Source organism: Lissotriton vulgaris, chromosome 3_1, assembly GCF_964263255.1.
Source record: "Lissotriton vulgaris chromosome 3_1, aLisVul1.2, whole genome shotgun sequence".
NCBI classification, from domain to species: Eukaryota; Metazoa; Chordata; class Amphibia; order Caudata; family Salamandridae; genus Lissotriton; species Lissotriton vulgaris.
In genome coordinates, this window is record NC_141689.1 from 490,969,029 (window position 1) to 490,975,634 (window position 6,606).

Below are 6,606 nucleotides of genomic sequence, written 5' to 3' on the forward strand. Positions count from 1 at the left end.
TCTTGACAAGTTCCAAATGAGGAGTATTCTTTGCTATCAGGATTACGCTTACGCCAAGCCTCATCAATGTTCCAACCATCCGCCCATCCCTTAAGCGCGTCCGCCTGTTTTTTGCAACTAGTACTCTGTAATGGGGGTGCGATATGTCTAATCCCACATCCAATACGGCATTAAAATCCCACCCTTTAATCCAAGGGTAAGTATCCCAACCTGCAAGAGCATTGGTGAGTATTCCTAAAAATGTATCCTGATCCGATTTGGCGCATATACACTGCCTAATAATATATGTTCCCCATCTAGGATACTGTGCAAAAGTACATATCTACCCTGCAAGTCTATTCTTTGTTTTATCAGTGAAAAAGTGAGTACCACTTCTTAACCATATTGCAGCCCCCTGTGCAAATACCGAGTAGGAAGTAAAAAATAATTGCCCTCTCCATTTCTTTTGCAACTTTATGGTTTCTGTGTGCGTAAGATGGAATTCTTAAAGAAAACAATATGCATCCTTCTGCGGTTGAGCTGTGCAATTATTCTGTCTCTTGTGAACAGAGCCAAGACCCCTTACATTCCAGGACAGGCACATATATTTACCAGGTTGAGCCATTGGTCTTTGCATAATGTGGTGTGACGTGTCGGGTCTCGGTCCCTCCCTGCTGACCATAAGAAGACTGAACAATATCTGAGTCTGTGCATATATACCCCATTAAAACTCTCAATCCTAGGTTCCCCCTTAAAGCATTAGAGGACCAAACAATGACAACAAGTCTAACCTAAAACCTGTAAACTTTGTAACATCGTACATTCGCCACTGGGGATATGGTAACCGCCAACCCATGTACGTGCATGATAGTACTCACAGCATTTACATATTCGGAGCTCCACCTTAAGCCCCATCACAGTAGGGAGACAAGTTACACTGGGCGCATCCGCAATCATACTACATTGTAATGTATACTCATTTGTTAAGGCACATAATCAATATTAGGAATTCGTAGAGTTCATCCTATGTATTCATTCGCAGTCTGCGGAGTGACCAGAGGGAACAACGCCAAACTGTTTTCAGCGTCTGAATGGATAGTGTTGTCTTCTGAAGAATGCACTGACTCGGCGATAGGCGTTGTGTCTTGTTCTAACAGAGCTGCTGCAGTTCTTATAGAGTCCATTTGATTTACTTATATCTGTGCAAGAGTAGGGTTCTGATCTGAGACAGCTTGAGTTTTCTGGCTGCTGTTCCGCTTTAGTCTGCTTGTTCTAGGTAGTCTTTGTGATAAAGGCAGCCGCTGTTGCTGTTGACTTGCTTGGGATAATTCCCGTGTTGCATTCGGTGTCAGAGTAACTTCTACCCAGTCCATTGCTTCATCCGGGGTATCAAAAAAACAAGGCTTTCTGATTATAAATAACTTTTAAGGCGGCAGGGAAGAGTGGTGCATACTTTAAATTATGGGGTTGAAGCGTCTTTTTAACCTCCTGGAAACTAGCTCTAGCCTTCTGCACTGCCATGGCAAAATCTGGGTACATTGAAATACGTTTATTTTCTAAGTGGATTGGAGTGCTTTCCCTGGCAGCACGTAGGATCATGTCCCGGTCTTTATAGTTCAGTATACGCGCTATGATTGGTCTGGGCAGCGCACCAGGAAGTGGAGGTCTTGGAGGCACGCTATGTGCCTGCTCCACACTATACCTGTCCGTAAGTCCTGTTGGTGCAACATGATCTTGTATCCATGTCTCTATAAATTGGGTGGGATTGGTTCCTTCGCTGCATTGCGGTATGCCCAGAATTCGAATATTGTTGCGGCGGGCTCTTCCTTCCGCATTATCCACCCTTCTTGTTATCCCGCCATTTGTAGCTGTAGTTGTTCTATTTGGGAAGTGTTGATTAGTTGTTGATGTGCCAGATCATCTAGCAGCATTTTGTTATTTTTCACCTTCCCTGCCAGTTTCGTATGGTCCGCCTTTAATAAAGGAAAGCTAGTGGTCAATGTACCTATTTGTGTCTCAATAGCTGTGTGTGATCCCCTAATTTCTCGTAGAATCGGATCTAATTTATCTGTAGGTTGTTCGGGATCCGTAGGCGGTATCACATCTTGGTCTGAGGCTTGTGTCAGCTCATTGTTAGTTGCATGTTCCATTACTTCAGAGGACGGGGGGGTCCGTTTGCTTTGTTTTAGTACGACATATTGTTGTTAGGGTGATCGCACTTGTTGTCCCATGGCCGTTTCAGAAGAGTGCGTGTTTCTCTCTTCCTCGCTTGCCCTGTTCTGTCTAAAGAAAACACCTATTGGTACTACTGCATTTCGACCCTCTCCGCTATTCGTCACTGTATTGAGTAGCTATTCCACTGAACAGAGTGGGTCCCGACAGTACAGCTTTCTTTCCTGCCATGCTCTGCACCATTTGTAGTTAGAAGAAGAATGCGCCATGCGATCAATTCTGTGGTGCCCTTATATGCCTTTTGCCATAGTATTTCACCTATGAGGTTCACAGGTGTCAAACACGTCGCAGAAATTCCACCGCAATGTGCTCTGGTTCCCTGCCCAAGCAGTCCCTCACCCTTAAACACTACACACTGCACAGATTGTATGCGGCAGGGCGTCTGACAAAGTTGTGCCGCAAACTAGATGACAGCACATACGTCTATTCCACCAAAAAGAGAGGACAAACCGGATGTCCACCATGTGCTCCACCAGTTCCAACAATGGGGATCTACCTCCCAAGGTATCAAGCGACGAGAGTCAGTGCCATCAGAAGGGGCCAAACTCCACTAGCAAATTCCACAGCCTTCCATACACTCCCACAGTCCACCGGCGTCCCTATCTTCGCAGGAGCGCCCTTGCAGCCACAGTCCCCCTCAGTTCAGCGGGCTCTAGGGAGTTTACATGCATGCCTGAGCCCGGTCTTATGTTCATCTTCTTGATAAATTGACATTGTGTGGGCAGATGATTGTAATGAGGGGTGATACATTTGTTACACCTGAAAGTCTGAGGAGAAAGATCTTTGGAATAGTACATGAGGGTCATCTGGGACAAATGTTAACCAAGAGGAGAGTAAAGGAAAATGTTTGGTGGCCAGGGATCGATAACCAAATCACATTGTGGGTTAAAAACCATAATGAGTGTAAGGAGAGTGAAAAAATACTCAAAACTGTTGTGCAAACAGTTCTGGGTCACTTTAAGGATCCGGGTAGACCTTGGAGTACAGTGTGTTTAGATTTCACTGGGCCTTTAGCTGGTGTTAGGAGCGAAGTACGAAATACTTTGGTTTTGGTGGATGTACATTCCAGGTGTTTGGGGGTCAAATTTCTGAAGAAGGTGACCACAAAGTGTACTATTTCTCTTTTAGAAAGGATGTTCAAGGAGGAGGATTTCCCACAGTTGCTTATTACAGATAATGGTACCCAACTTACCTCTCCAGACATCAAAACATTTTTGGAACGTTGTGGTGTTAAATACCATTACACAGCACTGTGCATCTCTCAAGCCAATGGTGCAGTGGAGAGGGCTAACTGTCTGGTCAAGGGAGCCATTTTCATGGCCATAAAAGAGGATGTAATGTGGAGGAAATGGTCAATGATATGGTGTGTGTACATCGCACTAATGAGAATGGAGTGACTAAGGTGTCACCATTTGAAAGTATGAGAGGAAAAAGACCAGGCACCAAATTGACTCCGTCGTGCTTATTAAATTATGATGGTGGCGTAAAAGATAGAGAGGAGACCAAAGGAGTCATTGAGATGGGTGATTGAGCAAAGGTGAGGCCTGAAAAGGTGAGTGGTGGCTTGTCTAAATTTGGGGTCCATTAAAAGTGAAACATGTGTTTGATTGGTATGTTGTGCTGGAGTATGGAGTCAAATGACACCTTCGTAAAGTGGCTTTGTATCAAAAAGATGGTGTAGATTGCAGTGTGGAACATAGGGCCAGATGCATCAAGTCTTTTGTGACTCGCAAAGGCCGAAATTCGCAGAATTTCGGCCTTTGCGACTCGCAAACGGCCTTTTAGCATGATTTGGAATGTAAGAAAAAATCGCAATTTAAGGAATCGCAAAAAATTGCGATTCCTTATTTTGCCATAGCATTTAAGGAATCGCAATTTTTGCGATTCCATAAATGATATGTATGTAACTTTTTGAAATAGCGATTTTGTGTTAAGAAATCGCAAATTACCACCAACTTGTAGTTGGTGGTAATTTGCGATTTCTTTTAAAAATGCCCTATTTGGCATTTGTGAGGGTGGCATGTGACACACATACATGCCCATAGGGCATGTATGTGTGCCACATGCACACACATGTAAATTTAAGGGGTGCAGCAGGGTGTCTCAAAGACCCTAGAAATAATTCTCAAATTGCGATTAGCAAATTGCGAATTCGCAATTTGAGAATTATTGCACTATCATTCCTATGGGCCTCCTGGCCCATAGGAATGCATTGGAAATTATTCCTTATTCGCAAATTCGCAAAATGTGAATTCGCAAATAAAGAATATTAAGGAATCTCTAAAAAATAGCGATTTTGTACATACATTCCATTTTGCGAATTCTAAATAGCGATTCGCAAAAAAACGCTATTTAGAATTCGCAAATCGGAATCTTGATACATCTGCCCCTACGTGACCAGGAAGGGATTAGTAGTTTGATTTGGATGGAAGATGCAGACTTGGTGAGAAACTCCAGTAGACGTGAGATGGGAGGTGGAAATAGAAGTGAGGATAGGGCGAGTCGTGCTCAAACTGGTGCTAGTGGAGGTCGGGTTCAGAGAAGCCGCAGACCATCACTGTATTTGTAAGATTACAAACAGGGGAATTGAGTAATGTGGTATAAGGCATATTTATATTGATTTGGGTTTCATTATTTACAGACAAAGTATATGTGTTTATGCAATATTGATTGTTTTTCCTCTGCATTTTCTTGCTTATCATTATTAGTTTTGGGAAGAAATGAAGGGATGGGCTGTAATGGGTTATATCTTTAAGTCATTGTGTAGGATCTTCAATGTGATATGTTCTATACTTCTCTGTGCTTTGTCTGAGCAGGATTACAGGGTCGACAGTTGGTCTTTGGCTAGCAAGGGGAATCACTCTCTGGCAGGCTGTTCCTAAATAAAGCGTGCTTTTTATTATTACCTCTGAAGTCTCCATGATCATCACTGCACAGACTTACACCAGATGTGTTTGCCGGATTGACAGTAACTATCCACAGGAGTCATGATCCTCACCCTTCTTTCAGCCCAGATGTAACTCTGGAACTGCATCCTTTGTTAGAGTTACACATAGCCAGCAGCTCCAGTCAAGCAGGCCCACACAGAATAAATCGCATTCTGAAAGTTCAAGGTGATAATCGACCTGCACTAACACAGGGCTACGGATGTGCAGAGGGTGCTTACCTGACTGTTCGCCCCGAGATGTAGCAAGAGAGAAGATATCTGCACCATCCAGTCTCGGCGCAATCCTCTTCACCTCAAACAGTGGTGTCTCCCCTTCACCACAACAGTACATTCTCAGCCACATTCAACTGAGAGAGTATCTATCTCCCATCTATGTCAAAATGGGCGTGGCGGCCATCTTGAACTTGGCCATACTGAGCACAAAGGTGCCATACAGCTGTTTCCCCCAACTGACTTCTTTGTTCAGCTTCTACACCCTGCAGGGGACTGCATCCTACCCGACGCTAGAGAGGTGCCAATGTCAGGATGACCCCCTTAGGCCAACAAAAACACTGCTTGAGACCGCCATCAGGAAGAGACCGAGGCCAAACGACTCACCAGAAACTTGCCTCCCATCTGATGCTTATGCAACCACACAACTGCCCATTGCTAAATTCTAAAATAGACTCCTCCAGGGAAAGAGCTCCCTCTTGACTGGCTCTCCCAAAATACACCTTGATCCTCTAAGAGCAGCCATCATTGCTGCGACCTGGCCAGGATCAGCTGCAGGAGCTCAGATCACTTTACCTCAGCCTAAGCACTCTAACCATCCTCCCCATTGAGGCTAGAAATCTATTCAAGCTTGTTTGTAAGTAAACAAGCACAAGGCAGAGCATGAGGTTTTAGAAAAATCCTTACACGGGAATTGGTAATTTCAGCCTAAAAAACAGTACGACCAGTAGAAGGAGCTGAAAGAAGGCAGTCTGACCCCCCCCCCCCCCAAGCAGGATGAGCCCTTCAAATGCTACTTTTATGAAAGAGCTTGAAGCACTGCTGTTCACTTGTAACACATGTACACGTGCATGGTCTCTCGGCCCCTGGTGAGCCGGCCCTCTCTGCTCAGTACCATAGTCTGTGGCCTTGGCTGATGTTTCTTCTATGTTATTGATAATAACATACATTATTTATTTACAACCATGTTTATAAATGATTGCATTCTACTGACTTTCCTATATATTATTCTTCATAGGTAAACTGTTTTGTACTCACTGCTGCTATGTAAATGAAGCTCGTAATATAACATAACGTGTATTTTGTAAAGCGCCCGTTCATCTTGGCGCTGGATAACAGATGTTTATTGTTACCCTCTGTGATGCTCCCATTTCTTAGGGGCTTTGTTATCCCAAAACACAGCCCTGGCAGCAGATGCGCATTCCACAGGGTGATTGAGGATTCTAAACAGACTCAGC